The sequence below is a fragment of the Thamnophis elegans genome, chromosome 13 (assembly GCF_009769535.1).
Source record: "Thamnophis elegans isolate rThaEle1 chromosome 13, rThaEle1.pri, whole genome shotgun sequence".
In the NCBI taxonomy this organism is placed as follows: domain Eukaryota; kingdom Metazoa; phylum Chordata; class Lepidosauria; order Squamata; family Colubridae; genus Thamnophis; species Thamnophis elegans.
In genome coordinates, this window is record NC_045553.1 from 24,456,370 (window position 1) to 24,481,897 (window position 25,528).

The 25,528-nt window shown below is 43.2% G+C and overlaps 1 protein-coding gene across 1 annotated transcript in view; it reads right to left on the minus strand.

The window, feature by feature from the left end:
• Positions 1–25,528, minus strand: part of ZMAT4 (zinc finger matrin-type 4) — a 221,447-nt gene that overhangs the window by 16,227 nt on the left and 179,692 nt on the right. The window lies entirely within an intron of this gene.

The window sequence follows — 25,528 nt, forward strand, 5'->3', positions numbered from 1 at the left end:
CGTTCTTCCATTAATGAAAAGAAGGGCTAGGGCAGTGATGGTTTGCAGGGAGTATGCCCCAGTACGGGCATACCGGAGCCAGCCGGGAGCACCGGATACCGTTCTGGTACAGTGCTCCGGAAGGCCCGCCCACCCGCCTGAGCTCCTTACCTGTCTTTTAAGGCTTCTGCACTTCTGCACACGCGCATGATGCATACAGCGCCTGCACAATGCTCCGTGGAGCAGCTGGAGCGTCGCAGAGCATCGCGGTGGCACTAAGATGCATGTGTGTACTGCACGTGTGTGCACATGTGCTGCGCGCATCCATGAGGTTGCTGCCAGGATTTGAAACCCACCACTGACTGGGGGAGACATGATAGCAGTGTTCTGATGTCTCAGGGGTTGCCCCAAAGAAGAGGGAGTCAAGCTAGTCTCCATAGTACCTGAAGGCAGGACAAGAAGCAATGGATGGAAACTCATCAAGGAGAGAAGCAACCTAGAACCGAGGAGAAATTTCCTGACAGAAGTTGTGAATGCTCCAACACTGGAAATTTTTAAGATGTTGGATAACTATTTGTCTGAAGTGGTGTGGGGTTTCCTGCCTGAGCAGGGGGTTGGACTAGAGAACCTCCAAGGTCCCTTCCAACTCTGTTATTCTATTCTGTTCTATTCTGTTCTATTCTGTTCTGTTCTAATTTTGTTCTGTTCTATTATTCTATTCTATTGTATTCTATTCTATTTTTTAAATTTCTATTTCTATTATTTCCATTCCATTCTATTTGGTCAGGAAGGTTTTTTTAAAAAAAACTAGCTTGGAAGCCTTAAACATATGATGAAAGAAAGACCCATCTCTCTCTCTCTCTCTCTCTCTCTCTCTCCCTCTCCCTCTCTCTCTCTCTCTCTCTCTCTCCCTCCCTCCCTCCCTCCCTCTCCCTCTCCCACTCCCACTCCCCCACTCCCACTCCCCCCCTCTCTCTCCCTCTCCCCCTCTCTCTTAGTTTTAGGCTGGAAAAACCAGAGAATTGTTCTATTATTTTTTTCCAATAGATTAAAGTTTTCCTGAAATTCCTTTTCACTTTGACTCCATTGTAACTCACGACTTTGATTCACTCTTAAGAGAAACATAACCAAACAGCTGGAAATGTGTCCTATTTTGCTTTCCTTTTTTGGAGGGGTAACTTTACTGAAAATCAAATATTGGAAGAAATAATTAATTCTACATTACTCAGGAGTAACATTTTTCTCCCTTCTTGCTCTCTCATTCTGTTTGGATGACAAAAATGATGCAGGAGTATGGTGAAGATATCAAGTTTATTTTTCTTTTTGAAGACTTGTTACTTACATCACAATTATAGATAATTTCATAGAATCTTAAACTCTCTGAAGAAATCTGAGAATAAATATGAAAAAAAGGAAAATATTTTATTCCATTGGCCTCCGAAGATGGATGATATATCTTACAATTTAAAACATACTCTTGATTTTATGTCGAATATATATAGACTCTATCTCCAAAGGGTATAAAAAAATCCACCTGAATCTTCTTACTCACCACAAAATAAAAATAAAAAGTAAAATCCATTCGTTGCTCAAAGCAAAGATTAGCTAAACATGTATGATGTCACATAGGAAGTGCTCATTGTCCAAGAAAGCATCTGTCCCTGTGTAAGGGCTGGTTTTTGAAGAAGTATTAGAGGTTGAACTTCGTTCCTGGATGATTGTCTACTGATTCTTCAGGCTGGAAAAAAGAAAGGATGACCTTAGCATTAGTGAGAAGTTTTTATTTATTTATTTTGGAATGCCAAGTTTCTATTCAGTGTCCTATTTACCTCTAGTAAAGGAGAGAAAATTACTTATCATATTTTTCAGAGTATAAGACACACTTTTTTCCCTCTAAAAGAGGGTGAAAATTTTGGTACGTCTTATACACCGAATGTAGCCCCACCCACCCACTGGCCCCCACCCTTGTGCCTCCCAGCAAATTGCCTCCTTGCAGCAAACAGCCTGCTTCAGTTTCAACTTCAGCACAGCCTGATTAGCACAAGCAACTGATTGTCGGTTGTATCAGCCTCCTGATCATCAGCCATTTCAGGCTGCAGGGATTGCCATTGCCTATTGCTGCCTCCACATCCCATTTTTGGACTCTGCGTGCCCCGTTTCCCAGCCATTCTGATCCCCGCACCCTAGAATGGGTGGAAAATGGGGCATGCTGAGGCGGGGTATGCGGAGGCTGAAAATGAGATGCAGAGGGCAAAAATGGGCACACAGAGGCAGCAATAGATTATGGCAATCCCTGCAGCCTGAAACAGCTGATCATCGGAGGCCGATCCAACCAAAACCAACTGCTTGTGCTAATCGGGCTATGCTGAAATTGAAAATGAAACTGGCTGTTTGCTGTTTGCTGCACGGAGGCAAATTGTTGGGAGGTAGAGGTAGATTTCTTTTTCTTGTTTTCCTCCCAAAAAGCTAGGTGCATCTTATACTTCAAAGTGTCTTATACTCTGAAAAATATGATAATTTCTGTTAGCAAGGAAACTTTCTCCCTTGCATATTTTTGAACTGTCACTACCAGTGAGTGAAATTCACATTTCTCTGAATGTTGCAATGCATTTCACCAGTAATGCTAATTAAAAATACACTGGAGAAAACTCTGCACAGAAAACCATATATCTGTGAACTTAGTGGGCAGAAAAATGCACACAGATGTTTCCAGGCAAACTCACAGTTGGAGAAAGGCAAAAACACGCACACATTCATATTTTAGCACCATCTTTTTTTTTTAAAAAAAGGTTCTTTAAAAAGAACACATCTAACAAAGAAATGAGACATTGAAACGGACAAGCTGAATGAGAAATGGAAAGAAACCAAAACCATCCTTCTTTACATGCTTCAGGATGCTTAGCTTTTCCTAACATGTAGCATTCTTATCAGGGGTGGGATTCAGCTGGTTCCGACCAGTTCGGGCAAACTGGATGCTAATTTTACACCTGGTTTGCCGAACCGGTAGTTGAAAGGACTGGCTGGCCCTGCCCATCCCACCCCTCCCAGGAGTCTCCACGTGGCCCATTCATCATGCCAGGTAAGTGCAGGGCCTGCGTGGAAGGCTCCGGGAGGGTGAAAAATGGGCCTCCCAGAAGTTCCAGAAGTCCAAAAAGGGACCTGTTTCTGGCCTTCAGAGGCCTCTGGAGCCTGAGAGGGGCCATTTTTGCTCTCCTGGAGGCTTTAGGAAAACCTCTAGAGCCTGGGGAGAGTCAAAAAGGGCCTCCTGGAAGTTTTAGAAACCCAGAAATGGGCTGTTTCTGGCCTCCGGAGGACCTCTAGAGCCCAGGGAAGGCTGTTTTCACCCTCTCGGAGGCTCGGAGAAAGCCTCCAAAGCCTGGAGAAGGTGGAAATTCCTCCCCTGCTGTGGTGCAGGAGGCCAAGTATGCCATGTCCCCCATGGCCACACCCATCCAGCAACCAGGCAAAGCACCAGTTGCTAAAACTTTTCAATCCCACCTGATACTTATCCAATTCTCTTCTTAATTATTCCATAAGAGTTTGGAGTTTGGAGTTTATTCAATTTGTAGGCCGCCCTATTCCCCGAAGGGACTCAGGGCGGCTGAACAAAAGCCAAGGGAGGGGAAATTACAAAAAGTAAGACAAAAACAATCAGACAATACGAACAATTTAAAAGCACAACAGACACGGCAAATTCGAGTGGGGGGGGGAACTCAACTCCAGGCTTGCTAGGACAGCCAGGTCTTCATGGCCGTCCGGAAGGCCCGAAGGGTGGAGAGGGTCCGAATCTCCACGGGGAGCTCGTTCCAAAGGGCCGGAGCAGCCACAGAAAAGGCCCTCCTCCGAGTAGTCACCAGCCGTCATTGGCCGGCAGATGGAATATGGAGGAGGCCTAATCTGTGGGATCGAATGGGTCTGTGGGAGGTAATCGGCAGAAGGTGGTCTCTCAAGTACCCAGGTCCAATACCATGTAGGGCCAAAACCATGTAAGTTCAGAGTTTCACAGCCTTAAGCACTGGAAGGGGTGTCAACTTTAATTACCAGAATTCCCTAGCCAGATTTGCTAGCTGGTGAATTCTGGAAGTTGAATTCCACATCTCTTCAAGTGGCCAAGATTGAGAAACATTGCCCTACTTCAACCTGCTCTTGAATTCCTCTTTAATTTCTACCTCATTCCTCTTGAATTCTGCCTAACAAAATTAATGGTACTATGGAAAGTTAGGGACTGAAGTCAGGCTATTGAATTGAGATCTCAGACTGATATAAACAAACAAATAAACAGTAACAGAGTTAGAAGTGACCTTGGAGGTCATCTAGTCCAACCCCCTGCTCACGAAGGAGACTTGTACTACGGATTCAAACCACTGAACTGTCAAACTTTTCTGATCGACAAGCTCAGTGTCTTAGCCTCTATCAGAACACACTGAGAAGAGGAATAATAAATCAAGGTGTATCCTTTGTTTCTGTTTATTTATTTCCATCCTTTATTATTTTTATAAATAACTCAAGGCAGAGAACATACCTAATACACCTTCCTTCTCCTATTTCCCCCACAAAAGCAATCCTGTGAAGTGGGTTGCACCAAGAGAGAGTGACTGTTCCAAAGTCAACCCCAGTATTTTGACCCGGCACCCAAATACGACAACACACCATCTACGCCTCCTGCCCTTTATCTCCAGAGCTAGGGTGGGGCTTCACTAGCAGCTGTGGCTCTTCTGTCCCAAGGACCAGCCCATAGATTTCCACTGCTCTCCTCTCCTCTGCCTTCCAGCCATCCGCACATCAGGCACTGGACCCAGCTGTTCCTCCTCTTCCACATCAGCCACCTCCAGATCAGGGAGCTGTTGACTCTCTATCTAAGGGCTGAGGGACGGCCCAGGCTCCTCCTCTGTCTCTGTCTCTCTCTCTCTCTGCCAACTCCATTCCCTCTTCCCCCTCGGAGCTCTTAGATTGCCTTGATGCTGACCCTGACTCCCAGGCTGCCTCCTCATCTGATTCAGCTGCTGAAGGGGCCAGCAGCCTACATGCCAATACATCAAGTCAGCTTTTAGGCTTACTGTAAGTGGGGACTAGAACTCACAGCCTCCTGGTTTCTAACCTGGTGCTTTAATTGCTAGACCAAACTAGTTCTTCCACATGCCGGTAAAGAATTTCCACACTTTTTCATTTCACCTGCCTGCAAACTCCTTTAAACTTTCAGAGAAGAAAATCCGACGTGACAGCAAAGTGATCTCAAGAGCATTAGAATCTTAGAAAGAAAATAATGCTTATTTGTTTCATCATTCTCGAACAAAGAACCAGCCTAGCATGTAATGTGCGTGATAAACCTTTTCCTGGGGCTGCATATGTTTAACATGCTTAACACGGCAGGTTAAAATCCAATAAAATGGAAAGCAAATCAGTTGGGTGACTGCGCTAACACAATGTTGCCCCAAATTGTCAAACAAGTCTTGGATTTTAGCATTTGGGTCCCTTCTATGTGGTGTTTACTCAAGCAAAGTGTCAGAACACCAAACAAAAGCCTGCCCAGCACCTGTAGTGTGTTGTGTTCCTGCACATTGGCCTAAGTACACACATATACAAAAAGACTGGATACAATCAAAGATGCTTTCCTTTGCTAATGCACATTGGGGATGCTGCATAATTGAACAGAAGTAGAACAGCAAGAATTGGACGAAAGCAGTGATGGGACACAGTGGCTCAGTGGCTAAGATGCTGAGCTTGTCGATCAGAAAGGTCGGCAGTTTGGCGGTTCGAATCCCTAGCGCCGCATAATGGAGTGAGTTCCCGTTATTTGTCCCAACTTCTACCAACCTAACAGTTCGAAAACATGTCAACATGGAAGTAGAAAAATAGGAACCACCTTTGATGGGAAGGTAATGGCATTCCGTGTGCCTTCGGTGTTTAGTCATGCCGGCCACATGACCACGGAGATGTCTTTGGACTCTCACTGTCAAGGACCTAGGAGTAGTCATCTCAAATGAGCCCCAGAGCTCACTGTAACAGCATTGCCAAAAAGGCATTAAGAATTGTTAACCTAATTTTGTGAAGCTTCTTCTCCGGTAACATTGTACTGCAAATTAGGGCATACAAAACTTTTGCCAGACCAATTATCGAAAACAGCTCATCTGCCTGGAATCCACACTGTATATTGGACATTAATACAATTGAGCAGGTCCAGAGGTATTTCACAAGAAGAGTCCTCCATTCCTCTGCTCACAACGGAATCCCTTATGCCATCAGGCTCGAAATTTTCAGCTTGGACAACCGGGAACTATACTGCCTACAGTTTGACCTAAGCATAGTTCACAAAATTGTCTGCTACAATGTCCTACCTGGCAATGACTACTTCAGCTTCAACCTCAATAATACATGGGCAAACAATAGGTACAAACTCAAGGTAAACTGCTCCAAACTCGATTGCAGAAAATACGACTTCAGCAACAGAGTGGTCAAGGCCTGGAATTCTCTACCCAACTCCATTGTTACAGCCTCAAACCGTCACAACTTCAACCTTAAACTGTATAGTGTGGACTTCACCCCATTCCTGAGGGGTCCTTAAAGGGGGCCAGCACTGTCCAAAGACATCTCCGTGGTTATGTGGCCGGTATGAATAAACACCGAAGGTGCACGGAACACTGTTACCTTCTCACCAAAGGTGGTCCCTATTTTTATACTTGCATTTTTTACGCGCTTTTGAACTGCTAGGTTGGCAGAAGCTGGGACAAGTAATGGGAGCTCACTCCCTTACGTGGTGCTAGGGATTCGAACCGCCAAACTGCCAACCTTTCTGATAAACAAGCTTAGCGTCTTAGCCACTGAGCCAAACAAACAAACAAACAAACAAACAAACAAACAAACAAATAAATGTCATGCTTTTTGAATTCCAGGACCACATGCGTAAAGGACCTATCAGCCAGTATGGATATACATGAGCAGATAGATACAGAAGCTTATGTACACTCAATTATACTCATTTAAAAGATCATATACTGTATTTATAGGCTTTGTTTTTTGCTATAATTAGCAGGATGGAGGAAAACAACCTACATTTATCATGCAGGGTGCCTTGTGCAAACTTAATCCAGGGCATCTGATAATAAACAATAGTTAAATAAGACACCGCTTACTGCAGTATGTGACCAAGACTTAATTCTGGCTTGTTCTCTTCTCTAAATGGTAAATAATAAGAGGGAGGTGGTTGGTCCAAAATGCAATAAATAAATAAATGAAATCGAGTCAGGCGGTTGATGATTCATGAGTCAACATATTGTGAGAACTGAGGAACATCTGGCATGAATCTTGATTAACCATCATTAATCTGGAATATAGTTTATTGGGGGGCTGGGAGAACATGGCATGCTGTGTGAGTGAGTGTAGCAATGGTGCTTTATGGGCCAGGATTTAGAGTCTGCAACGCAACATGGAAACAGATGAAATGTTGCATGTTGAGATGGGTGGACACCATTTTAATCACTCCGAACCAAAATAAATAACTAAAAGTCTTAATGCTATTCTAACGACAATTAACATGGCTATTTTCTGCTTATGCTGAAAAGGAAAGATGAGAAATTTAAATTTCCTGACAGAAATGTTATATCCTCCCTTTCTGGAGAAAGGATAATTATTCAGATTCTTTTAGGAGGCAAAAAGTGATAAATTAAAATGCAGTTAAATCCCAACTAGCTTGGATAATTATTCATCTGCTAGAATGTTGATTATGTTACAGACCATTTTCCTCCTTCATATTTCAGATGGTTCCCAGCATGAAGCAGAGAGCACGCCGAATAAACACATAACTATTAATAAACGTTAAAACAATTCAGATTAGCCCTAAATTTGGGACAGATGTGCTTTATGGCTTTGGTGCTTAATAACATTTCCCAGAGCTCAATGGAAGAGTAACTGTGGGAGGAAAAAAATATGAATCTCTACTGGATAAGTAAAGAATGGATGAAACAAAGGGGGAAAATATGACCTTCTTAGAGCATATGTGGCAGTGGATTTTAACAGTGGTTTTTAAAGGAGGATCTGGAGAAGCTTCAATAGATCAAAGCAGGGGTGATCAGGAGGAGGATCAAGAGACAATGTCTTGCAATGAGAACTCAGGGATCTGTGGTTTTTTGGGGGGGGGGGAACAAATGGAATTTGTATAAAGGTATACAAAGGTATCCTTTAAAAGGAAAATTAGTAATATGGAATATGGAAAATAGGGTTGTTGTTTTTTGGAATATAATTATTAATGCCACTGATATTGAATGGGGTTTGCTAAAAGGCGGAAATACACCACTTAAAATAGAGACTGGAAGGGAGATAAAGAGAGAGAGAGAGGAGACAGGAGAGAGGGAAGCAGAAGGGAGGAAGGAGAGAGGGAAGTTGTGAAAAGAGGGAGAGGAAAGGAAGAGAGCAAGAGGAAGTAGGGAAGAGAGAGAGGGCAGAGGGAAGAAAGGAGGTAGGGAGGAGGAGAGAGGGAGAGGAGAAGAATGGAAGATGAAATAGACTATAATATGGTGTATGGAAAGCAGAAGAGCAAATAAAAATTGACAAAAAATATTTGTTAAGATGTAAAGGGATAATTTGGATTATATTATAAGTATGTTAAAAAAAAATAAAAAAACTTTTGGCAAAAGATAAAAAAAAAGAGCCCAAATAAGAACTCAGGGATCTTTTGTCACTGTATTCCTTCTCCTTTTTTAAGGGACAGGGCATTGATTACACACAAATGAAAGTGTCAGAACATGCCTACTTGAAAATTCAAGAAAGGAAACCCCCAACGCCATTGTTTTAGAGAAAATGTACTTTTACTGAATATGAAGCAGAAACAGCGAAAGTACCTTTTCTCTAAAACAATGGTGTTGGGGGTTTCCTTTCTTGAATTTTCAAGGAGGCACGTTCTGACATTAAGCAAGATCTGAAGCTAAAGGCGCAAAATTGTACATATTGAAGGTCTACCCCAAATCCCTCCCCACAAAAACCCCAAGGTGAATGTCCAATCTCCATCCCCCAAGGGTGTCATGTGGGGTGCATCTTCAGGTGGCCTCATCCATCTAGTATGCAGAGACGGTTGACCTTTACCAGGCCTAAAGAGGACCATTCAGTATCGGCAGAAGATGGTGAGAACAAAACTCCCTCCATATCTCAAAGGTTAGGTTAGGTTAAAGGTTTATTGCATTTATATGCCGCCCTGTTCCCGGAGGGACTCAGGGCGGCTAACAAACCCAGGGGGGGGGAGTAGTACACACAAGGTAACACAACAAACAAAATACAGAGAAAAGTTTAAAAACAATCAACAGTCACACAATTCGAGCGGGGAAGGGAACTCGTCAACCCCAGGCCTGCCGGAACAGCCAGGTTTTAACGGCTTTACGGAAAGCCTGAAGGGAGGTGAGGGTCCAAATCTCCGTGGGGAATTCGTTCCAGAGGGCCGGAGCAGCCACAGAGAAGGCCCTCCTCCGGGTGGCCACCAATCAACATTGGCCTGTAGATGGAATCCAGAGGAGGCCTAATCTGTGGGATCTAATGGGTCTTTGGGAGGTAATTGGCAGCAGGCAGTCTCAAGCTAAAAAACCCCTCCCTCCCCATTACTATGGCAGCCGATAGCAAGCAAAGCAATATAGAAGCTGACAGAAGGCAAACATACATGTCCCAGGATCATGTTACAGAATCCAGTCTGGGTCAGTCACTTGGACCAGAGTTTTAGTCTTCTGAGATTTTGGACTCGTACTGGAGCCTGTCCTCAGGGAACATTCTGTCTCTACCAGAATGTTTGCTTTAGGCTATTCTAGTTATTTATTCGATTTACCACCAGCTTATCTGGTACTTGAGAGCCAAGGTGGCGCAGTGGTTAAATGCAGCACTGCAGGCTACTGCTAGATCAGCAGGTCAGCGGTTCAAATCTCACCGGCTCAGGGTTGACTCAGCCTTCCATCCTTCCGAGGTGGGTAAAATGAGGACCCAGATTGTTGGGGGCAATATGCTGACTCTCTGTAAACCGCTTAGAGAGGGCTGAAAGGCCTATGAAGCGGTATATAAGTCTACTGCTATTGCTATTGCTGTTGCTACTTAGCAGCTGAGGACTTGGCAGCACAAGGAAACAACAGTGAATGACTTAATAGCTAGCCATCAACACCCCAGTGAATAACTAAAACAGTGACACACAACCAGGAACCACATAGTTCCCTGAGGATGGGCTCCAGCATGAGTCTGAAAGCTTGGAAGATATAGATTAACACAGTTAGAAGGAACCTTGTAGGCCATCCAGTCCAACCATCTAGTCTACACCAGAAATGATGTAGGCCCCAAGCAGACCCTATACCATTTCTGACAGATGTCTGTCCAGTCTCTTCTTGAAAGCTTCCAGTGATGAAGCTCCCACAACTTCTGTTCCATGGGTTGATTGTTCTCACTGTCAGGAAATTCCTCCTTGTTTCCAGGATGAATTTCTCCTGGATCAGTTTCCATCCATTGTTCCTTGTCTGGCCTTCAGGTGCTTTGGAAAATAGCTTGACCCCCTCCTCTCAAGAATAGTTGAGAATAGTCTCCCTCTGATCTAAATGGAAGTGGGTCTCCAAAATATTAGAGCAAAAGGATCATTCCTATCTAATTCTTTTAACTAGAGCTGCTAGAGCTTAACTATGATCTTCTGAACCCAAAAACTTATTTTCTACCACACTGAAGCAGTTATACATCAAATCTACAGTTTTGAAGTCAATCAGCTTTTGCAAGTGGTTTATAGATTCCAAACACAACCAAAGTGAACTACAGATGCAATCATAGGACATGGTATCTTCTTCGGCACACCAGATCTAATATTATGATTAGCTCAGATCTTGGCCTGACAAAACAGCTTATGTTAATAAATACCAGCTTCAATTAAGCATCTGTGCACAAAGTCTAAATAAAACCAACTGTTTTTGTGCATACCAGCCACTATTAAATCTTCAGGCTTGAACTGGAGAATACATTTTCGGTGATTATGGAGTGATCTTCTAAAGAAAATCTTAACTTTACAGTCATTATCAGGATGGTTAAACTTTCTCAAAATCCCTTGAATAGGGCTGTCAAATAATTTTGTCACAGAACTGGCTGAAAGCAGATTTGAAATTCTTTCCATATGACTCCACAATAGGTCAAAATTGGCAGAACGAAGGAAAACCAACCCCTTCTATTCATTTTTGAAAATGTTTGACTTCCTCCATGCCCTCATGGCATTGTGAAGATATAAGGTAAAGGTTCCCCTCACACATATGTGCTAGTCGTTCCCGACTCTAGGGGGCAGTGTTCATCTCTGTTTCAAAGCCGAAGAGCCAGCACTGTTCCGAAGACGTCTCCGTGGTCATGTGGTGGCATGGCTCAATGCCGAAGGTGTACGGAACGCTGTTACCTTCCCACCAAAGGTGGTTCCTATTTTTCTACTTGCATTTTTTATGTGCTTTCAAACTGCTAGGTTGGCAGAAGCTAGGACAAGTAACGGGAGCTCACTCCATTACCCGGCGCTAGGGATTCAAACCGCTGAATTGCAGACCTTTCTGATCGACAAACTCAGTGTCTTAGCCACTGAGCCACCACGTCCCTGAAGTTATTTAGTCTGATTTCACCCCTGGTCCTAAGACAGGGCACCTGAGATTGGAAGCAGAACATAGGGCTTCTTTCCTTTTGGTCTAACTGTTAACATTAGAAAGAAACACAGACATGGCCATGAGCTTCACCTCCACAGTTTTTAAGCTTGTGCAACCCCCATGAGTGGAGCCATGCAAAACTCTTGCCATTCCTTTACTGTTGATCCTTGTCAACAGTAAAGGAAACCTTGTTGGAGCCTCGGTCCATGGAGGAGGATGAGCTGGAGCTGCGATCAACAGAGGTTGAGGAGGCTGCCCTGGTTCCCTCAGGCTTGTGACAGCTTGTCAGCAGGGAGGAATGGGGGCAGGATGACCAAGAGAGGGGGGGGAAGAGATAGCAAGAAGTGGAGATGAAAAGCGACAGAGCTCAGGTGATGAGCAAGGACCGCCCACTCTTGATCCCCAAGCACGGAGAGTGGAGAGAAGACAGGAACAGCATAGACCGATCTGACAACTCGAGAGGAGAGTGCCCCACCCCTCTTCATAAGGCACACCTGGGGACTGAGACTTAAGGAGATGCTGTGGGGAGGGGCGCTTGTCAGGAACAAGCATTGAATTTGTAGAGTTTTGTGTGCCGTTGCCAACGTCGGAACTTGGCTGGACTTCTTGCCTAGTTCCTTTGCTTCATGGAACTCATTACCTTGTTCCTTTGACTTGCTGGATTTCTTGTTGCATTAACAGCGTTTTGCTGGACTACTTGTAGCCAGAGGCTGCTAGAGGTGTGTGTGAGAGCGTTTTGCTCCGGGACTGGCCATTGGGAGAAAGTTGGAGCAATAAAGGGGAGTTTGAACTATCAGCGGACTGTGTTGCCTCTGTGCCTTGCCCCAGGTCATCACAATCCCCATGGAAACCAGGATGTTCTTGAAGCCCGTGATCAACACAAAGAGCCCCCTCAGCAAATGGCATGGCAGCCCTGGGCCCTATTCTTCTGTAGAATGCTGGTTTTGTATCGGTTGCAGTCTCTTTGGAACGGGTAGAGAAGAGAAGACACCCACTTATTTCGGGAGCAGCTTGTTAGACAATGACTCAATCAGTTTGGCTTGTGTCCCAAGCCCCTAATTAAAGTTTTTTATCTTTGGCCTCCACAGCAGATGTTCTGAAAGGTCTAACCCTCCTTTTAACGTTAAGGATTGTGGATGTCCTTGGACTTCATAATAATGGTTGCTATTTTGAAATCATTGTGGTATTGCCAAGAATAGCTGACAATCAACGGGCAGAATGGGACCAGCTTAAGCAAAGCTTCTCTCCTTCGAAGCAGCCCGGCAATGATTGGAATAAAGAAATCATTTCTTTTTCTTTTAAAAATGTTTGATGAAGATGTTGTGAGTTATAATGGGCTCAAACACAGAATTGGCTTAGCTTTGGAAGACCTAATATCCTTCACTGGCTTAATTCCAGAGGTGAAATCCAGCAGGTTCGAACAGATTCCGGAGAACCGGTAGTGGAAATTTTGAGTAGTTTGGAGAAGCGGCAAATGGCACCTATGGCTGGCAACAGAGTGGGGTGGGAAGGGAGATTTTGCAGTATCCTTCCCCTAGAGTAGGAATGGAGATTTTGCAGTATCCTTCTCCTGGAATGGGGTGGCAATGGAGATTTTACAGTATCCTTCCCCTGGAGTGGGGACAGTATCCTTCCCCTGGAGAGGGGAGGGAATGGAGATTTTGCAGTATCCTTCCCCTAGAGTAGGAATGGAGATTTCACAGTATCCTTCTCCTGGAGTGGGGAGGGAATGGAGATTTTGCAGTATCTTTCCCCTAAAGTAGGAATGGAGATTTCACAGTACCTTCCCCTGAAGTGGGAGGGAATGGAGATTTTGCAGTATCCTTCTCCTGGAGAGGGGAGGGAATGGAGATTTTGCAGTATCCTTCCCCTAGAGTAGGAATGGAGATTTCACAGTATCCTTCTCCTGGAGAGGGGAGGGAATGGAGATTTTGCAGTGTCCTTCCCCTAAAGTAGGAATGGAGATTTCACAGTATCCTTCCCCTGAAGTGGGAATGGAGATTTTGCAGTATCCTTCTCCTGGAGTGGGGAGGGAATGGAGATTTTGCAGTATCCTTCCCCTAGAGTAGGAATGGAGATTTCACAGTATCCTTCTCCTGGAGAGGGGAGGGAATGGAGATTTTGCAGTATCCTTCCCCTAAAGTAGGAATGGAGATTTCACAGTATCCTTCCCCTGAAGTGGGAGGGAATGGAGATTTTGCAGTATCCTTCTCCTGGAGTGGGGAGGGAATGGAGATTTTGCAGTATCCTTCCCCTGGAATGAGGTGGCAATGTTGATTTTACAGTATCCTTCCCCTGCCATGCCCTCCAAGTCACGCCCATAGAACCGGTAGTAATTTTTTTAAAATTTCACCATTGCTTAATTCCCCTTATTTCTAGACCTGGGGTCACCTACGTTTACTGGAAAGAATTCTAAATTTCTTAAACCCAAGTTGGAAGATTGAATCCAGAAAATACTCTCTTTGGGTTTTTCGGGGGGACAGAAAGAGTCCGCCAAAGAATTTTACACACTCTATATTGGTATGGATGAAAACTAGGAGTGGCTTGCAGGATGAGACACAGTTTGGACTAGGAACAGACTTCATACTGCATTTTTGCATATACTTTTGTGACAGGAATTGGATGCTCTATGGCAGGGCTATCAAACTCCCAGCCCATGGGCTGGATGCATCACGTGTTGGCCACACCCACGCCTGGTTTAGCGAAGGGGAAAAAAGTTCCAATACATCACATGATGCCTCCATGATGATTTGAGTTTGACAATCGTACTGAATGGGCATAAAAAGTGATAGATATTAACAACAACATAAGGTACTCACAAAGCAATTCATTTCTATTTAAGGTAAAGGTAAAGGTTCCCCTCGCACATATGTGCTAGTCGTTCCTGACTCTAGGGTGGTGGTGCTCATCTCCATTTCAAAGTCGAAGAGCGAGCGCTATTTGAAGATGTCTCCATGGTCATGTGGCTGGCATAACTACACGCCGAAGGAGCATGGAGCCTTCCCACCAAAAGTGGTTCCTTTTTTTCTACTTGCATTTTTATGTCCTTTTGAACTGCTAGGTTGGCAGAAGCTGGGACAGGTAACGGGAGTCACTCCGTTATGCAGCACTAGGGATTTGAACCGCCAAACTGCCGACCTTTCTGATCGACCAGCTCAGTGTCTTAGCCACCACGTCCCTCTTTTGATAGATAACAGCATATATTTCTTGTCTATCTGCCTCTGTGCTCTGCGGCTCCAAACTATTTCCGTTGGTGCTCCTTGGTGTGATTGCTTGCGTACGCATGTGCTCATTTTCAAACCAGAAGCATGATAGGAATTTGGCACATTAAAACCAAAGGGCATCTGACCTCTTAAGACTCCTTTTTGTTCTCTTTTACCTGGTCCTCTGCCAATTCAATTTGAGAGTTCAAACACATTGTGATAATATTAATGAGAAAATAAATTGGACCCACGAATTGCCCCTCCAAAGAGGCAGACTAAAATTTCTCACAAAAGGACTGGAAGCAGCAGCCAGGGCATTCTGGACAAGAGGAATAATGCAAGCAGGTTTTATCCAGGGGAAACAAGAAAGACGCAAATTCTCTGCCAAGCAGAATTTGTGAATTTTCAAGGTTGATTATGGAGGTGAAAATCTGCAGTTCAGATTTAAGGCCACAGTCAGCCGTGGAAAATGGTTAAGAGACTTTTGGCCAGCCACTCTGTCTCGACCTTGTCTATTTCTTGGGATTGTTTGGAGATAAAAAGAAAGTGTCCTTTCCTTTTATCTCCTGGGAAAAAGTTGATAAGTAAAAGCTAAGAGATAATATTACAATGAAGGTTTGTCAGTACTTATGATGTTTGATTGCATAAGTCAGTCAGTCAATCAGTCAATCAGTCAATCAGTCAATCAGTCAATCAGTCAATCAGTCAATATCTATCATCTGTCTACCATCTTCTTTTAATGACCCCATAATCCCTTGCAGGGTAGAGTCTGGGCAACTGAATGGAGCTAGCAGAGTGTTTAATCACCAGATGCCCTTCCTGTCACCAATGTGTTTTGTTCATCAGATATATTCTCATTGGGCCCAGAGGGAAAAATATCTGCCTCTACCTAGAATTGAACTCACAGCCTCCTGATTGCAAGGCTCCACCACTAGGCTACTGCTTCACTCGGCCTGCCTGCTTGCCTGCCTGTCTATCTATCTCTACCATCAGTCTATCCATTTGTCTGTCTGCAGCTGTTAACTCCTATAAACATTAGACATGCTGCCAAAGACTTGGGCTGTGAAATCTGGGTTGCAAAAACCCAGACTCCTGCTATATCAGATGTGGTATTCAGCAGGTTCTGACCAGTTCTGGAGAACCAGTAGTAGAAATTTTGAGAAGTTTGGAGAACTGGTAAATACTACCTCTGACTGGCCATGCCCCCATCTATTCTCTGCCTCCTGACTCCCAGCTGATCTGGAGGCAATGGAAATTGGGATTTTGCAGTATCCTTCCCCTGGAGTGGGAAGGGAATGGGGATTTTGCAGTATCCTTCCCCTGGAGTGGGGAGGGAATGGGGATTTTGCAGTATCCTTCCCCTGGAGTGGGGAGGGAATGGGGATTTTGCAGTATCCTTCCCCTAGAGTGGGGAGGGAATAGGGATTTTGCAGTATCCTTCCCCTCGAGTGGGGAGGAAATGGGGATTTTGCAGTATCCTTCCCCGGGAGTGGGAAGGGAAAGGAGATTTTACAGTAACCTTTCCATGGAGTGAGGAGGGAATGGAGATTTTATGGTGTCCTTCCCCTGCCACACCCTCCAAGCCACGCCCACATAACCAGTAGTAAAAAAAATTGAATCCCACCACTGGTAACAAAGAGTTACTGCTTCTATTTCCTGCTCTTCCATGTGCATCTGATGACTAAGAGATCTGCTAACTTTATTTAGTAATTGTTGCCAGCCAACTCAAACCATCAGCAAGGAAAGGTGTGTGGGATGTGTTTGCCACCTTGAGTTATTTGTAAAGATAATAAAGGTGGGATACAAATGAATCAATAAAAATAGTCAGAAGTAAAAGTGATAAATTAGAGGAATAAGTATGTTCCTTCCTAATATGGATTTTGGGGCATAAATGCCTATCCTAGATCCATGGTTATTTTTCATCTTGGACATTGAGCTAATGCTTGCAATCCCTAGGAAAACTGGAAGCAAGACATACAGTATTTCAGCTGCCTGGATGCTGCTTTATTTCTGCCCAGTAGTTTCTAATTGTTACGAGCCTTGAGTAATTCTTTTCCTGTGCTGAGAACTCTAGGTACTGTTTTTCAATTCTGCCAAGTCAGATTTTTTCCTCCATGGTTAGTATTTTAATAAAAGTCTTGACCCAAAACTTAAGGATCCTAAAGCTTCGTCAATGAAAGAAGGACACCCTTTTGCATAGTTCTACAAATTTGCAAATCTAGGCAGCATACTAAAAAGCAGAGACATCACCCTGTCAACAAAAGTGTGTTTAGTCAAGGCTACGTTTTTCAAAGTTGCAATGTATGGCTATGAAAGTTGGGCCATAAGGAAGGCTGAACACCAAAGAATGGAGGCCTTTGAACTATGGTGCTGGAGAAGATTCCTGCAAGTCCCTTGGACTGCAAGGCGATCCAACCGGTCAGTCCTAGAGGAGATCAACCCTGACTGCTCTTTAGAAGGCCAGATCCTGAAAAGGAAACTCAAATCCTTTGGCCACCTAATGAGAAGGAAGGACTCACTGGAGAAGAGCCACATGCTGGCAAAGATGGAGGGCAAAAGATGAATGTGATGACAGAGAATGAAGTGGCTGGGTGGAGTCACTGAAGCAGTTGGTGTGAGCTTAAATGGACTCTGGGGGATGGTAGAGGACAGGAAGGCCTGGAGGAACATTGTCCATGGGGTTGCGATGGATCAGATACGACTTCGCAACAACAATACATTTGTAGAATTCTGCAGTTTTTAGACATTTTACTTATAAATGATCAGTACTGTTTCTTGTATTGAAAGTGAGGCAAATATCCAGAAAACAACTATAGATCCATAGTTGCTCCTTCTTCTTTCTCCCACAACCCCCAGCTAATTTTTTTAAACCAGACATCCATCCTATTCCCCTGCATTCCTAATTTCTCATCACTAAAGGAAACCATGTAAGAGCAATCAGAAAGATGAAGGGGAACGATCAAAGCAATTGCTTATCAAAAACTGGCTGGCTGAGCATCTCTAACTACCGTTTCAAATTAAATTTATGAATGTTCTGGCTGCTGCATTTGATAACATCACATTGCTTCTGCTTTATTAAGTGTCTCAGGAGTCACTAGTCCCATTTATATCATAATGTATATGTGAAGAGAGATTAGCTAGAAACACTAATAAGAATGTTAATTCAAAAGAAGGGTCTTACAAAGAGAAAATGATTGCTTCCCAGGATAGTTCAATTTTTGATCAAGGTAGGGTTGGCATCCATCCCTCTGCCATAAATACCCAGGAATGTTAGAAGAAAAAAAAGTTCTCCTTTGTTTGAAGATCTGAATCTTTACATTTGAGATGGTCCAATTCCTACCACATTTCTGTGCTTTGCGACTTTGATCCCTAATTCTGAGAAAATAGAACTCTCTTCAAGTTTACAAGAGTGGATAAACGTCACAAACTTACGAGAATGACGAACAGAACAGTTATCAATGGTTATTCTTCCTAAGCATGATTCTTACAAAGTTCGGTTTGATAAGATTTATCGAGGAATAAAGGGATGAGTTACAAGAATTCCAGCAGTCTTAGCTATTTCCCATTCAAAACTAATTTATTCCTGTGAAGATTAAGATGGAGACACTCTTGTTTTCTTTCTTTCCTTCCTTCCTCCCTTTCCTTCTTTTACAGAATAAGAGAGTTGAAAGGGACCTTGGAGGTCTTCTAGTCCAACCCCCTGCTCAAGCAGGAGACTCCAGAGAAGTGGCTGTTCTGTCTCTTCTTAAAAGCCACCATTGATGAAGCACCCACAATTTCTGATCGATTGTTCTCACTGTGGGGAAATGTCTCCTCAGTTCTAGGTTGCTTTTGTCCTTGATTAGTTTCCATCCATTGTTTCATTGCTTTCAGCTACTTTGGAAGATAGGTTGGCCTTTTCTTTAGGGCAGCCCCTCAAATATTGCAACACTGCTATAGTGTCCTCCCTCCCTCTCTCCCTCCCTCCCAAAGTCTGGCAAAGAGACAATTTTCTTTAGAGATAATTTTATTCATTCATTCATTCATTCATTCATTCATTCATTCATTCATTCATTCATTCATTCATTGTCTGTCTGTCTGTCTGTCTGTCTGTCTGTCTGTCTGTCTGTCTGTCTGTCTTTCTGTCTGTCTGTCTGTCTGTCTGTCTGTCTGTCTATCTATCTATCTATCTATCTATCTATCTATCTATCTATCTATCTATCATCTATCTATCATCTATCTATAGGTAAAGGTTCCTCTTGCACATATGTGCTAGTCGTTCCCAACTCTAGGGGGTGGTGCTCTCTGTGCTCATATGGCCACCATGACTAAATCACGAAGGCGCACAGAACGCTGTTACCTTCCCAGAAAAGGTGGTTCCTATTTTTCTACTTCCAATTTTTACGTGCTTTCGAACTGTTAGGTTGGCAGAAGTTGGAACAAGTAACAGGAGCTCACTCTTTACGTGGCGCTAGGGATTCGAACCACCGAAATGCTGAAAAACTCAGCATCTTTAGCCACTGCACTGAGCCACTGCATCCCTTTTTGTATTTATTAGAATTTGTCAACAAAAATGAGAACAAGAATAAAAGAATTGAGAAATTTGTTATTTAATAATGAATCTCCTGCATTTTTATCAGTCCCAAAACCAACTGTTGCAATCATTTCCTATATGAGGGTTATGGTCCTACAAAAATCAGGACCTTGAAGAAGTCCTATCAAGTAAAGATGCTCAGGAACCTGGACCATAACAATGAGAGACCACTGCTGAATTGATATTTGGTTGCTTGACTCTCTGACTCTCAACTATATATATATATTTACTATGCCTTCAGTCCCATCCCTTGGTCTTCACCTTATTACACTTTTTTTCTTCCAAAGGGGTGTAGATCAAAGCTGAAAAATTAATTTGATGGCATTCAGTTGAGCTTTACTTTTGATGATTGCATGGATGGTTGGCCACCATCTTCCTTATTTATTTATACATGCATTGAATTTATAGGCTGCCCAATTCCTATTGGCTCTAGGCAGTGTACCATTAAAAAGTAAATTTAAAAAAGGAAATAAGGGGGGGGGATCATAAGTATCCTAAAGGAAATATATAATCAGAAAAGCACATCCAGCAGGGGCTCCACCTTCACCTACCGGCAAAGCCTGGGAAAAGAGGATGACCTCCTCCTCCTCCTCCTCCTCCTCCTCTTCTCTTCCTCTTCCTCCTGCTCTTCTCCTCCTCCTCCTCCTCTCCTCCTTCTTCTATTTCTCCTCCTCCTCCTTCTCCTCCTCTTCTTCTTCTAATTCTCCTCCTCCCTTTCTTCCTCCTCCTCCTCTCCTTCTCCTCTTCTTTTTCTTTTCCTTCTATTTCTCCTCCTCCTCTTCTCTTCCTCCTCCTCCTCCTCTTCCTCCTCCTCCTACGCCTTCTTCTATTTCTCTTATGCCTCCTCCTCTTCTCCTCCTCCTCTCCTCCTCTTCTTCTCCTTCTTCTATTTCTCCTCCCCGCCTTTTCTTCTTGTCTTCTTCCTCCTCTTCTTCTCCTTCTATTTCTCCTCCTCCTCTTCTTCTCTTCCTCCTCCTCTTCTTTGTCTCCTTTTTCTTCTTCTATTCCTCCTCCTCCTCCTTGTTTTCCCCCAGATGCAGGGTTCACTTTTCAGATCATTGAACACCACTTTGTGCAATCAGCTGCATCTCCAGGGTGCAGGCCTGCAGCTTGCATATCATTGTTGATGGTGTCTTGCCATCTCTGGTGTGGATGCCTGCAAGCCTGCTGGCCATTGACTTCTACTTGGTAGGCTGTCTTGGCATCAGTAAAAGATGCTGCTCTCTGGACATGTCCATACCAGCCTTCTTGGCCTTTTCCCATCTTCTATATAATTGGTGCCACAACCAGGATCTTTAACAGCTTCCTGAACATAATCAGGGTCAGCAGTATCTCTGTATCTCTCGGGGAATATCATTTGAATCATACTGCAACTCCATTTGTAAAAAGGTTTAAGTATGGAGTTTTCCATCTTTCTTTAAGAACCCATCAATTCCCACTTGTGATTACTTTTGAATATTGTTATCTGTACATTTTCCTGGGATTCCTTTCAACTTCTTAAACATTTCCTCATTTTTCTTTCCCTTACTGTCTTGTCAAGATTCCCTCTCTACTTCTCAAGATTCTTGAGTGAGATATCATTGCCTATCTTTTCATGCTTGACACTCTAAATCTATTTTCATTCATCACAGACCCTTCATCTCCTGTCTTTTGCTATTGTTATTAGAATGGCTTGTTCTGAAAGTCTCCTGAATCTTTTCTTTGAAATTTTGGGATTTCTTTCGTCCCTCAATGTCTCTTCTCTTTTTTGATAGCTGCTTGGGTTCATTGCTACATATTAAGCAAATCTCTCTCTATGTATATAAATGGCTGTGTGTGTGTGCATGTGTGTATGTTCCCACATAACTCTGGAACACCTCGAGCAATTTCAACCAAACTTGGTACACAGATGACTTACTCTCTGTAGAAAAATATTGTAGGGATAAGACACCCCTAACACCCCTCAGGGTGTGCGTTTTGTTAAGATGCAGCCTATTGTGCCTTAAAATGGCTTCTACTGTACTGCTGTAAAATGGCTTCTACTGTACAGCGCAGTGGAGTTGCCAGGATAATAGCTTCACAGTATTCCACAAGGAGGCTCCCTCTGCCAAGGGAGAAAATCCAACATTAGAAATTACATTTGGTCCAGACATTTTCCTTGTATAAATTAATACATGGGGAATGCCAGGTTAACGGCTAGTTAAATATATTCCTTATATTTATCTTATATTTTGACTATATGTTCTATGGGTCAACATCTAAGATCAATGTAAGGAATATATTTAATTTGCCTAACATGTTCTACAAGGTACAACTTTCTCTTAATGTAGTAAGTTTAATTCTCTTGCTAAATAAACTGACTGTAATAGACCTGTGTTATGTGCTTCTGACCACATTTTCTAGAGAATTCTTCTTGATTTCCCATTCCAAGTCCACAGGACATGAGAAGTCCATTTTGTATGCATTATTCTTTATTTATTTTTATCTACAGTGGTACCTTGGTACTCAACTGCTTTGAAACTCATCAAATTTGGTACTCAATGCATTTCGGTGTGAAAATTTTGTCCCAATGCTCATCATTTCTTCAGTACTCAACACACAAGCTAGAATTTGTCAGTGTCGGCTACATTATTTCTTATTGGGAAAAAATTGTTTGGTACCCATTGTTTTCATGCCTCCTGGAACGAATTAATGATGAGTGCCAAGGTACCACTGTACACAAAAGCTCCAATTTATTCCTAAACGTGAATTAGAAGTAGACAAATGCTCTGAATGTATTCAGATATGAATTTACTTGGACGGCAGTTGTGTGACCTTTCATCTAGATATCTACTGTACGTGCATCATTCAGAGATTTAAATTTATTCCATTCGATTAGCACTCTTTGGCTTTTTGCCTCGGATCAAGAGTAGTTTGTTCTGCTGAATTCAGGCAATCCGTTCTGCAACCATAATACATTTTGAGTGTATCTTAAGAGTTCACCTTGCCCACGTGTGCCACTAGCAATTCAATTTGAAACTAGGCTAGCTCCATTAAAAATCCCCCTAGAGGGAAGGCCAACTTCTCCTTAATAAAGTAAGCTTTGTGTCTTTCACACAAAAAGTACAAGAAGGTATAGAGCAAAACAATTTGCATTTCTGAAGAATATGAACAATTAAAAAAAAACCCTCAGTGGAAACATATTGGCTGCAGCCTTGAAGAGTAATGAGATGTGCAGAGGAAATTGCAAAGGAAAAGTAGAAGCTATTACAATGAGAGAGTTTATTTTTGGATGAAAAATAACACAGGGAAAACAAGCAGAGCACCATTTGGGAATTTTTCCCAACCCCTTTACCTGCAACATGGTAAGATACACCTGTATTTCCTTTCCAAATAACAAAATAATATGTTGCATTTGTGAGTCCCTGCTCTGCCCTCATGTTGCACATTATAGATATTTGTGTACTGTGAAATACAAGGTGGGCTGCAAAAAAGCACCTCTGAGTCACATGATCAGAATATTGGGGAGGCTTAGAATCGAGCAGTTGCCAATATTCTGAGCTGCCTCTCCCACAATAATGCAATGGAGAATTTCTTCTGGATTCTCCCCCCCCCCCCACACACTGCATTTCTTTGCTAGATCAAACTTGTTTTCAGTCTCACACCTTCCTTTTACCACCTTCATTCTCTCTGCTAAGTTTGTCTCATCTATCCTGCTCACTGTGTTTCACGCCCTATTACTTAATTTATTGAGCTGTGGTGGTACAGTGCTTAGAATGCAGTATTGCAGGCTACTTCTGCTGACTGCCAGCTGTCGGCAGTTCGACTCTCACTGGCTCAAGGTTGATTCAGCCTTCTATCCATTTGAGGTGAGTAAAATGAGGACACAGATTGTTGGGGGGCAACAGGATGAATCTGTAAACTGCTTAGAGAGGGCTGTAAAACACTATGAAGCAGTATATAAATCTGCTATTGCTATTTGCAACATACTGCAGGGTTGGAAAGAGGAGCAAGGGAAGACAGGAGAGAGGGAGGGAGGGAGAAAGGAAAGGAAGGAGAAAGGAAGGGAGGGGGAGAGAGAGTGGCAGGAAGGGAGGGAAGGAGAGAGGGAGCGAGAGAGGGAGGAGAGAGATGGAGGGAGGGAGGTGGATTAACCTGATTTAGACCTGGTGAGATTTTTGCAATTTCATATTTCCAGACTGCTTTCTGAATTGGTCATAGGTGAAATAGAATCTAACCATGTATAGAGAAGAAGTCTGGATTTTGGTTTTTGTTTCTGAAGAAATGGTTTATTGCCCATCCCTTCCCCTCTCCTACATACCTTTAAAAAAAAACATTTAAATGAGTTCAATAAAGCAATGGAGAAAAGGTGCAATTGTATAATTAGTGTGCCACAGCTTCGTGACTCTAGGGAGCGGTGCTCATCTCCGTTTCAAAGCCGAAGAGCCAGCACTGTCCGAAGATGTCTCCGTGGTCATGTGGTCGGCATGACTCAACATCGAAGGTTCACTGAACACTGTTACCTTCTCACCAAAGGTGGCTCCTATTTTTCTACTTGCATTTTTACATGCTTTCAAACTGCTAGGTTGGCAGAAGCTGGAACAATAGGAGCTCACTCCATTATGCGGCACTAGGGATTCGTACCGCCGACCTTTCTAATTGACAAGCTCAGTGTCTTAGGGCAAATGCTGGAGAGAGGCCTTTTTAAAAAAATTATGGCACCATCGTTTAGTGATAAGGGAATATTTCTTAGGATGTAAAAAGAGAATACAACCAAAATTTAAAAACAAAACAAAACATCAAAAGTATCGCTTTTTCATAAATTCACACTTAGGCACACCAGCTACGGCTAGATGTGAATAACATAATAGACAAGACTATAAGAGCTGTGGCGAGGTGAGAGGCAGATTTAAATTGGCAAAGCAAAGTTAAACTCTTCTTTTTGTTCCCAGAAAATAAGTGCTATTCATCACGCACTGAAGTGCTTCACTTTAATCTCTCTCTGTGTGTCTCTCTCTCACACACATAAACAATTTATAAATGCATAGATGCGGCATCACAATCTCCCCTCCGATTTCCATCTTCCCAATTTTGACAGCCTCCCGCTGGCCTTCTTCCCCCTTCGTTCTGCTTTTCTGAATATATGGCATATTCCACATTCATGGCTTTTTACATATGTGCCAGCTGTCAGGCTTAGCTCAAGAACAACACAGAAAAGAACTGTTCTGACCTAGATCTCCCAAGATCATGAAGCCGACTCCTAATCCTGATAAAACTTATTTTATTTAGGTTAAAGGGAATTCCTCTCCAGCAAAGTCCCAGCCAACAGTCTTTCAAGAGATTTCACAATTACAGACCTTTATTAGGCTTGGAGAGCTGCCAGGCTGATATCTTCTAAACACCATGCTGTAGCAGCAATTACTTGCCAAGAAGTCAGGAACAGATCTTCACCCTAACAAATTGAACTAATTGCCTCCTGCAAACTCCACCCCCCCCTTTCGCTCCTCTTTATTCCCTAGGTGAGGGGCCATTCACCATCCACCTGTGCCTTTACTCCCGAGTCACCCCTTGTTCCTTAGCTGTTCCCTTCTCTTGGTAGCATTGCGATGCGCACATTGGGAACAGACTCCGAAGGCAGCTGATAACTGTCAGATGGCCCTGGCTCTATCTCTGCCTCCGACGTGGAGCCCTCATCCAAGCATTCCCCAGGCTCCAAGACTGCCCCATGTTCCTCCCCAATCTCCTTACTGTCTGAGACTGCCCCCAGCTCCGCTGGCTTCTGGCAGGCCACAACACAGTCCAATTGTTCAATTCTTTATTTGTGCACACCATATAGGCAGACTGTTACCAGACTAAACCTATACTAATATGCCCATAACAGATATACGGTGGGAGATTCTCTGGAGTGGCTAGGCCAAATCTCTTCCTCTTTTGTTCAAATCAGCTCTGAATGTGCTGCCTCTTTGTCTTGTCACCCTCCTCGAAATATGCTCCTTCCTTTCTGGGAAACTGTCACTTGACTGTAGCACATCACACCACCTCCCTCTTTGTACACACAGTCTACCACATCAGCAAAGATTGGGAGTATGAGCTAAATTCTGTTTTCATTTCCATTTAATCTGGTTATTTAATTTTTTTTAAAAAATTCTGCTTGCATCCAATCTTCACAAATGCAGGTTAATTACCATATTTTTCTG